Raw genomic sequence first — 10086 nt, 5'->3', positions numbered from 1 at the left:
TCTAAATCATGCGGAGGCTTTAGAAATTCTTACCTTTTGTCTAATACCTGTCCTTCTTGTCTGTTACACCCTGATGCTGCAAAGATTTACCATTTCCAGTCACTGTCTGTATCGGGGGGGGGGGGTTGTTTGTTTGTGGGTTTGTTTGTTTGTTATGTGTTTCCAATTCTTTTATTTCTCTTATTCCCACATGTTCACACTATGACAACACAATTTTACCCTCTCCTAGGTATACTGGGCAATTTCCCAGACTAGAAACAAAGAGATGTGCTGATCTTACAGAAAATTTCTCTTCCTTTAGTGTTGTGGCTGCCACTTCCCAAACATATTCTGTCATGTTGGCAAAGACCTCACATAGATCCTATCCAAGGCATCTTTGTTTCTGCCAAGTACTAGATCTTATCCTTATGCCATGATACATTGAACTGTAGAACATTTAAGAAAGTTAGATAGCTTTGGTGGGTTTTGTTTTGTTCTGTTTCTTTTTCCTTTTTTTATTTGTGTGTGTGTCTGTGTGTGTGTTTCAAAAATGGATTCAGATGTGATATTTCTCTCCAGTTTTCTAGAATATCAAGAAAACTTAATTTAAAAAATGATGGGTACAGACACAAACATACAAAGGTTGAAAAAAGAAGTTTCTGTGCACTGGTAATAATTTCAGTATTTAACAGCTGTCTGCATTTGCTCAACTCTACCTCTGCTAAGGAGATTTTCACCCACGGAAGATTTACCCAAAATACTTATTTTTCAGAGATAATTTTTTCAGAGGCAAATTTCTTGAGCTTAATTTACTGCACATCCCTGCTGTAATAGTTCTCAAGCCTTTGCAGATGCAAAGTCACAGGGAGCTGCCTGGATATATATGATTTTACATGCCTTGCAGATAGCTCAGGGATGCAATTGCAAAATGTAGCTCTCACAGACAGCTGGGAATTTGTGACAGTCCCTGAAGGACTTTGCATCCATAAACCAATGACTGGATTACACTGATCCATAAATGCATTTTTCTCCTATCTCTGGATAATGCAATACAGATAGTCTTCTGCTGTTAACTGTTTCTGAATCCATACACAAGAGAACGTAAAGGATGTGGCATCTATTCAAACAGAAAGGTCAACAGGTCATTAACTCCTCATGCTAGCAAAAGAACTTCAATATCTGTAGTGCTGCAGAAAGAACTAAATGCAGAAATATTCATTAATTTAAGTTCTGTGTTCAGAAAATTTTGCTAAAAAGTAGTGATTCATTCAGACCATAGAGGGGATTCGTGAAAAAGTCTGGTCTAGCGCCATGGGGAACCATGTGTGTGCCAGTAAATTGAACTTGCCCGGGACAGCTCTCCAGGACAGCTCTGCTGAGGCTGACGGACACAGGACAAACTCATGGCTGTGCCATTAAACCTTCCTGCCCTCAGCAAGCAACAGCTGCATCCAGGGAACCTAAGGAGATGGCTACTGGGCATAGTTAGCACTGAACTTGTTTAGGGGGAAGTCAGGAGTCACAGGCCAGGAGCATTCCAATGACGAAACGACCTGACAGCCCAGCAGTGCTCCTGGCACAGCTCCTGCCACAGAAACTGTCATGGAAAATACAGCACCTAGTTGAGACAACTCCTAAGGAGCAAACCTTTTCATTATTACTGCTGAGAAGATCATGAAGGCATTAAGACTTTGGACTTCTTTCCAAACTTTTGCAGGGTCATTAAAAAGTAATTTTGCTTCAGCTACAACCTTTTTTGTTGCTATTAAAGATTTCCAGTTGTATTTGCTCCCTAATTAGGAAGCAAATTGTTGCTTTGTTTCTCTTCAGGAAGTTTCTCTTCAGGAAAATTACTTTTTCCCTGTTTTCTAGCTTTCTCATTGACCTCAATATTTTAAGATCTTTGAAAGACTCAAGCAAGGTGATTAACATTCACTACATTTGTTTCTCATTTGTCTCCAAGGAAAGAAGGATATGAAGCATTTTGCTTTGTGTGTAAGTATTACTTTCCTGCCTATTTTACGGAAAAAAATACCCATCCCTTAGAGCAGAGTTCAGTTTATATTGCATCAGAGACCATGACTCACATAACATGGTCCAGAGAGGTGACCAGAGACTGAAACAACAACACAAAGATAACCTTTTAGTCCTTCAAAAGTAAGAACTGAGATGTTGATCTTGATTCAAGGAAAAGCCAAAGCAAGGCACCTGGGACAAGTTAACTGCATGCACTGGGAGTTAGTATTGCTAAGAATATTCTTGCAGCTTTCTCCAAGAGTTGGTATTTTGAAAACACCGAAGGCTGCAGCAGTTTGCAATAGGGTACATGATGAAAGCATGAGATTATGAAATTTTCAGTCCAGAAACTTTTATAACTTCATAGCAGCTGGAAATGCCCAATAATCCTCATTGTAAAATTTTTCATTTTAAGACTTCTAAGGTATATTTATAAACAAACACTTTTCATCACCTATATATAGAGAAAGACCTGCCCAAACATTGAAGCGGAAACAGTTCAGCTTGCTGTTTTTGTTGATTTTTGCCCCCAAATATATCTGAAACATAGTCCATTAATAAAACTTTATAAAGCTGAAACACTTGGATTTAACTTATACAGTCTTTTACAAAAACCTCATCCCTAGACAAATGAAAGAATTTTTGTCTCAGTTTCTTTTTAGCAGATGTGAAGATGTAGCTGTTACTGTTTATTTCCATGCTACATTACTCCAGCTTGTGAAAGTGTCTCCAGTCAAGCAACCACATCTGCAAAGGTGGGATTTAGCCAATTTATTCACATTAATCTGAGCCTAATGCAGACAAAAGACCCAGAGGAACAGCTGAGCTATTTGACAGTTCTTCAGCAACTCAGGTAATCTACAATGATTGCTTTTGTGGAAAGTACATGCAAGATGCCAAGCACAGGGATTTTTTTTCGTAAAAGAAAACTTTGAAATATAAGACCCCATAAAATATGAGTCACAAAATCTGACCATGTACCCAACCTATTTAGACTGGCAAAGCAGAGTCATTATCACAAATAATTATTTGGTTTTCCAGAGGTGCCAATCTATGGTAGATTCCACATACTCAAGCTTGGAGCATCTTCCTGGTCGTCTGTGGTTTGAAAACACAGTTTCACAACTCTGCTTCTAAGTGTACCAGAACTTCAGATAAAAATCTCAGTCACCTATACTGCCAATATCACAGGTCATTCAGGGGGAAAGCTGTAAGAAAAACAATTACAGGAGGCAAGTTAACATTGCTTTAAATAATTTTATTGTAATGGACTCTTTAAATGCATCTGCTTTAAAGTGACTCTCTGTTAATATAGGGTTTCATAAATAAGAAGCATAAACCCTCATCTGCTTTAAAATACAAATCTGAATGTTTACAAGATAAGATCTCATCATATTCTCTTTATGCGTGCTCTTGCCATTGTTATTTTGCAAAGCACTATTTTGTTAGAAAGCATTTCTTTACCAAGAGTGTGGTCAAACACTGGAACAGCCTTCCTGCACAGATGATCAATGCCCCAAGCCTTTCAGTGCTCAAGAGGCACATGGATATGGATGATGCCCTTTGATGCCCAGGCCTGTCAGACAGCTGGACTAGACGGTTGCTACAGGTCCCTTCCAACAGAAATAGTGTATCCTATCCTATCCTGTCCTGTCCTGTCCTGTCCTGTCCTGTCCTGTCCTAATCCTGTCCTGTCCTGTCCTATTTGTTAGATGTAACAGTCCTTTTCCTTTCCTTGTTCAAGATCACATCACCTGAAGAAAGCTTGCTTTGTGCCCTTGTTTTCATACAACCATTGTGTATGTGAACACAATGTCAACACCACAGTTTATGAAGCATTAGTAAGGCCTTATTTATCTTGAGAATTTGGGTGGAGCTCACGTGAAACACAGCTGAGAGCCTTCAAAAATTAACTGTTAATTATTCTTAGCAGGGCTGTTTCCTCATTTAAAAGGGATTACATCTTGTTTTTATAAAATCAAACAGTATTTTGGGTTGGAAGGAACTATCATTTGGTTCCACTCCCTCTGACACTGCCAGGGACAGCTTTCACTAGACAAGCTTGCTCAGAAGTCCATCCAACCCAGCCTCGAACATTTTCAGGGGTGCAGCACCCACACTTGCTCTGACCAACCTGTTCTAGTGTCTCACCACCCTCACAGTAAAGAATTTCTTCCTCATATCTAATCTAAATTTACTCTCCTTCAGTTTGAAACTATTTCCGTTGACCTGTCACTACAAGATCTTGTAAAAAGTTCTTCTCCATCTTTTTTGTGGGCTCCCTTCAGGTACTGGAAGGCCAGAACTACCTCATCGTGAAGCCTTCTCTTTTCCAAGTTGAGCAATCCCAATTGTCTCAGCCTTTCCTCAAAGCAAAGGTGCTCCATCCCTCTGATCACCCTGGTGGCCTCCGCTGGACTTGATTCACTGGAACAGCTCCTTGTTTGTCCTTTGCCAGAGTGTGAGACTGAAGTTTTAAAGGTCAATGACTCAATCAATCAGCTGCCAAAATCAGTAGGTGATTTGCTTGGGGCAGATTTGCATTCTCAGCCAAAAGGGGAGGAGGAGAGTTTTTGGGCGTCTGGTGGCAAAACCTCTGATCTGCATAAGAACAGCCCAGGTACAGAGAGGGTGAGCAGGTGGAGGATGACCACCAGTGGAGGATGGTCACAGCAAACCAACCTTTGGTAGCAAGCTGGGTTTTAAGCCAGGTAAGGGAGAAGGCTGGTAACAAGCAGATCCTGTGAGGTGGGATAAACTGGTTATCGTGCCCGTGTCCTCCCTTGCACAGCTGGCTCAGATATAAAACTCCCACCTGGGGGAGGTATCAGCACATTCACATGTCAGCCTGAAGATACTCATCCCATCAGATGGGGCATATCTGGCTCAACCACACAGTTTTGATATTTTTAGGACACTTTGAAGATTACTGGAATAAGCCCAGTACTACACAGAGCACCTGTTGAGAAGAGGGGTACCAGTTTGGATTTGGCATTTCACTGAACTTCCCACTAACCTGTGAGCCTGGGCACAGTGAATTTGAACCTGCGGGAGAAACATCACAGCAGCCATTCCCCCTGGTGACACAAACTGCATGAGAATACTTGCCTCCACATAGCCTTTAGGTGGTGAGAGATGGGCACAGTGACCACCAGGTGAACTATTTAAGCCTTAATTACACCTGGATTTAAAGAGTGAATGACTGAAAATAAAGATTATCTGTCTTTCATCTACAACCACCTACCACTTAATTAAGAAAGCACTTAAGAGTTTGTCTTAGCCCTTCCTGCAGGTTGAACAAGCCCATCCTAGAAATGTTTCTGACAAGACAAGTGCTGAGCCACAGGTTATCCCACCTTAACAGCAGGTTCCCACAAAGAATTTGAAGGAAAAAAGGCCTTTTTTTTTTCATAAAGTAGGCCTTTTGGAACCTAGGGAATCCAGAAGCTGCCTGTGAGTTTGTGAATTCATTGTAAGTTTTGCATATGAGAAAACAGTGATTTTGATTTTTACAAGAGGCAGTAGCTTTTCTTTTCCCCCGCAATGTTATTTCCCCTACATGACATGTCAAAGATGAAAAGAGCATGCAGCATTATTTATTCCTCTAAAACTACTTTGGAAACTGATTTATTATAAGGAAATTAAGGAGCTATTTGTGTCAACACTACAACTAGAAAAACCTATTTCCATCTAGAGTTCTTATACCACATAAAACTAAAATTAAGTAGTCTAGGTGAGATCTATAAAGATTAATATGTTCATAAAATTGAGAGATGAATAGTCAGCAAAAGGCAAAACTACTGCAAGTGACTTAAATGGCAGAAGTAAAAAGACACAACCAACCAGACCTTTAATATTTAAAAAATCCGTAGAGTTATAATGCATTTTAGATTGAAAAAGATCTCTGGACATCATCTGTTTAAACTGCCAGTCACAGCAGGGCCAGTTTGCTAAGGATCATGTCCAAGCAGGCTCTACCTATTCAATAATGGAGTTTTCAGACTCTGTTAGTATAGTCTAAGTACAGTTAGCAGCACAGATAAACAGAAAACATCACATCTTTCTTATTTTATTACAATTTATTGTAAGATCAAAGGTCTCACAAAAAAATAGAAACTTACAAATTGTGTGAATAGTTTTAATGCACTCATAAAGAGCCATCAAATGAAAATTGACTAAGATTCTGTACTATACCTGCAATATAATTCACTGGCTTTATTCTTAAAGTATTGTTGCCATTTTGGAGTAAATAAAAAGCATAGCATTACACATGTTCACAAGTATTTACCACTTATTCAAAACAAAATCATTATCGTATTTTTTTTTTTCCAGAGAACTTAGTTCATCCCCATTTTGAAAAGTCTAATAAGAAAACATTCAACATCCTCACTGGAAGTAATGTGAGCTGATGTTTCTGTTGTAAAAAATTATGCTATGGAAATCAACAAACAGCTTTACAGAGTTATTCAGCCATACTAAACAAGCTTCTATGTTATGCTGCATTAGGCCTTCTGGATTAGCAAAACATTTTGACAATAATGGCAAATTTCAGCTGAAGCTTAAGCATTTCATAGTTTGGATTAAAATGCTGTAACCTTTGAAAAACAAATATCCAGTGTTACACACCTGACAACATTCTTAACCAAATGGTAATAACTCTAAAGGTTAAGGCAACTCCAAATTGAAGCTGCAATGTCTGTATTTTCACAATTCCCTGCTCAAATTTAACTCCGTAGAATGCAATGTGTGAGAGAGAGTGAGAGGCTGCATGGTACTTGGTTGCTGTTTGGGGTTAAACCCTAACAGTCCCACGAAGAAAATTAATAATTTTATGTGTTTAATTTGGATATTTTCTTGCACACACTGTAAAAAGCATTGGATCCTACCTACAAAATTATACCAATGGTGGGACTCATGTTTAGATGGCTTCTCTAGGTAAGCACTCTTTGCATTTTAAGATCCATTCTAAAATAACAACCACACAGGAAATGAGAGAAATCCTCTTATTGACTTATACCCATGCATGTGAATTTTCCAATTCATCAACAGAACAGCGCAGTCAGAGGAGACAAGTTCACTTCAAATGCACAGTAAATATTCTCAGCCAAAAAAAATAAACATGGTTTACTTTTTTCTGATAGTTGGTGTATTCAGCTATTCTTTATCTTCATGAAGTGTAGCTGGTTATTGTTAGGCTAAGCACAGTTACTCATTAGTAAAATGTCAAGGTGGAATTATTCTCACTACCGCTTCCTACATTTAAAGAAAAAAATTAAAGATGTTACAAAAATTAAAATTAAAATTAAAAGTAAAATTAAAGATAAGAAAACAGTAATTCATTGTAGATTTTCTTATTACTCTGTATGTCAAAACCTCTGGGGCAGCTTTAGTAAATAAAAAGCATCAAGTTTAGTTCCCAGTTTCATACAGGCCTCTGTTGATCAACTGCACTGGTGCTAGCACTGAGTTACCATTTACAGATCAAAGGAAACACACATGACCAAGGCAAAGTAAACAGAGGAAAACAAGCTCAACATCTATAACTCAAACTATCCAGAGAACTAGTAGGAATCCACTTCAAGAAATTTGCTGAAGATTTATTTTATGCAAACAAAACCACAATGCATTTCTAAAGTTTTGCTTCAATATTTGTACTTAGTAGTACAGTATGTTAAAGTCAGTGTACAGCTTTTGCTATTTTACTGTAACCTCTGTAAACTCACAACTATATTGCATCATAGGAAAGGTTTTCAAAACCCTTCTGCAATCCCCATTAGATCTACTGAATGCAGCAGAGTGGAAAGTGTTGGTTAGGAGCCAGAAGACATGTTGGGTGTCCAGCCCATTTGATAAGCCCTCTCCAGTGTTCTCTTGCAGTCCTGCAGCACAGTACTGAACGTTATGTGTGGGTATTGCTGCACCAGCTGTTCCACTGTGGCCTCGTTCACCTGCAAGGAAAGAACAGAACCTGTGATGTACAAAAAGTGAATGAAAAGGGTAACATTAGGTAAGTTAAATGAATGGACGAACTTTGGACTCCTAGGTGGGCTTGCAGGATTGGGCTCCTCACCGTTACTACAGGTTTGGGTGCATTAATCACAAAATAAACAGGCAGAATATAATATCCTGTTAGAGAATGAAAAAAAACCAAAATCAAAGTCCATGCTTTGATTTAATTGGAAAAGGAGAAGTTTCAGCATCATGGTTTAATGAAGTGATGCCCAAAATAACAGATTTCTACCTTGAAACAGAAGTTGTTTACTCAAAGTTGCTCAAGCAGACATATGTTTAAAAACGTGAGGTTTTTTGGCTTTGGAAAATGAAAATGGATTAAGTCTATTAATTAATTTATGGTGCAGTTATGGATACATTTACAAATCCTAAGTAGTAATTCCACAATTAACTTTACTGAAATGACCTTGTGCTGTATGGTTGCTATCAACAGGTTTACAATTAAAACTAACAGATAACGTGACGAAAGATAGGGAAAAATTGCAAATTATTCTGTGCTGCAGATAGATCAATTACTCCTGTAAGTCCCTTCTTCCAAAAGTCCTGCATGTCTTCACATACATCACTGGCAGAAAATTTTATTTTAGCCTTCTGTTGGGAGGGTAACTCTGCAGAAAGAGTTTTGTGGGCAGGAATAGTGGGATCAGTAATTAAAACATACAACATGGCTGGGTCAGGGATGTTCCCCTTAAATCTGAGACACTAAATTTAGCACCTTTATTCTTCCTAACACAAGGCAATCAGACAAGCCCAGCTAAACTTAACACCTTTACAATTGCAGTGCTGTGAGGGGATTAATTTGTCAATTATTTTAAAGGTGATTGCAGTTCAGATCACAGAGGTAAACAGCTTTCTTCAGCCTTTTAACAAATAAAAGATTAACCTAAGAACCATGACTTCTAGCTGTCTGTCTCTGAAATCTTTGCTGAACAGTTGGGCATTTTAAAATGCATAGACACTACAGTTACTGAGCCACCCACATCATTAGGATGTACAACTGATGGCATTGTTTGCTTTTTTTCCCTCCACAGTGTTCCACATTCAAGGCCAGAAGTAAGGAGCCAGACTGAAATGTTTTACTACCATTACAAAGATCCGTCTTGCGAATAATATTTTAAAGCACAGTAACAACAGTATCTAATAATATTTTTGTCCTTAAAAGATAACAAGGAGAGCTTCCTTCTGAACAGTGATTGCACCCAATGACAAGGACAAATGAAAGGTTTAATATCCAGTTTTTCTACTTTGGTAATAGAAACACTCAATCTTCATTGGAAGTTTCATCTAGCTGAGACTGACTTGGATAGAAAACTGATTTAACTTCACAGCACAAACTGTACTTCTCTGGCAAATTGCTATGTTACAGTAACATCTTCCAGTGCTGAAAAACAAGAAGTGACTTTTAATAAATCAAAATGAAATCAAAGATAGCACAAGTCCCCCATAATATTTGATATTTACAGATGAATATACTTGCAAACGGTAAGCAACAATTCACAGAAATACTGCTTGAAAGGGAAGAATCCCTCAAAGTAGCAGTAATTTGCTTCTTTATGCCTATTCAAAAATAGTCAAAAGTCTCTTTTCATTAGAGTTATGCTGCAGAGATCCATGGCAGAATCCATCATGCTACCAGAAACTTCACTTAATGGTTTAACTCAGCCACAACAAAGATGCTTACAAGAGACAGCTACTCATTTTGCCCTTTCTTAGTGGGAAACTTGAAGAAGATGCATTATTTATCTGCTAGATAGCTGCAAATATTACCAGTACATAGAAGTTATTTTGATTTGGCACTTACCTGTTGGGCATTATTTGTTAGAATAGCATGGACATTATGGTTTTAGAGTCAATGTCATATACCTAGTTCTGTCACAGGAAACAAGTAAAGCAAATTCATTACAAAGATGATGCTCCAACACAGGAGGCAGTAAACGATTTCCAAATCGTGGTGTATTGGACTCAGGACATATACAGAAGGCACAGGCTACCATGGTATGAGCTGATGTATTTACTACCAGGCTAACTCAAGCACGGCCCATGACACTCAGGCAGACAGATGATGTTATCTTTTAGTCT

At 38.4% G+C, this 10086-nt stretch overlaps 1 protein-coding gene across 1 annotated transcript in view; it reads right to left on the bottom strand.

Annotated features, from left to right (window-relative positions):
- Nucleotides 1–6055: 6055 nt before the first annotated feature.
- The window catches only part of FBXL17 (F-box and leucine rich repeat protein 17), a 275511-nt gene continuing 271480 nt past the window's right edge, over nucleotides 6056–10086 (bottom strand). Inside the window, exon 8 of the mRNA XM_085042609.1 lies at nucleotides 6056–7943. The gene's annotated coding sequence lies outside the window, so the exon portion shown is untranslated. The remainder of the gene's footprint in view (nucleotides 7944–10086) is intronic.

This window comes from Lichenostomus cassidix, chromosome Z (assembly GCF_008360975.1).
Source record: "Lichenostomus cassidix isolate B80296 chromosome Z, HeHo_3.0, whole genome shotgun sequence".
Classification (NCBI taxonomy): domain Eukaryota; kingdom Metazoa; phylum Chordata; class Aves; order Passeriformes; family Meliphagidae; genus Lichenostomus; species Lichenostomus cassidix.
Note: the sequence above shows the minus strand (reverse complement) of the source record. Positions and strands in the feature narration are given on the sequence as shown.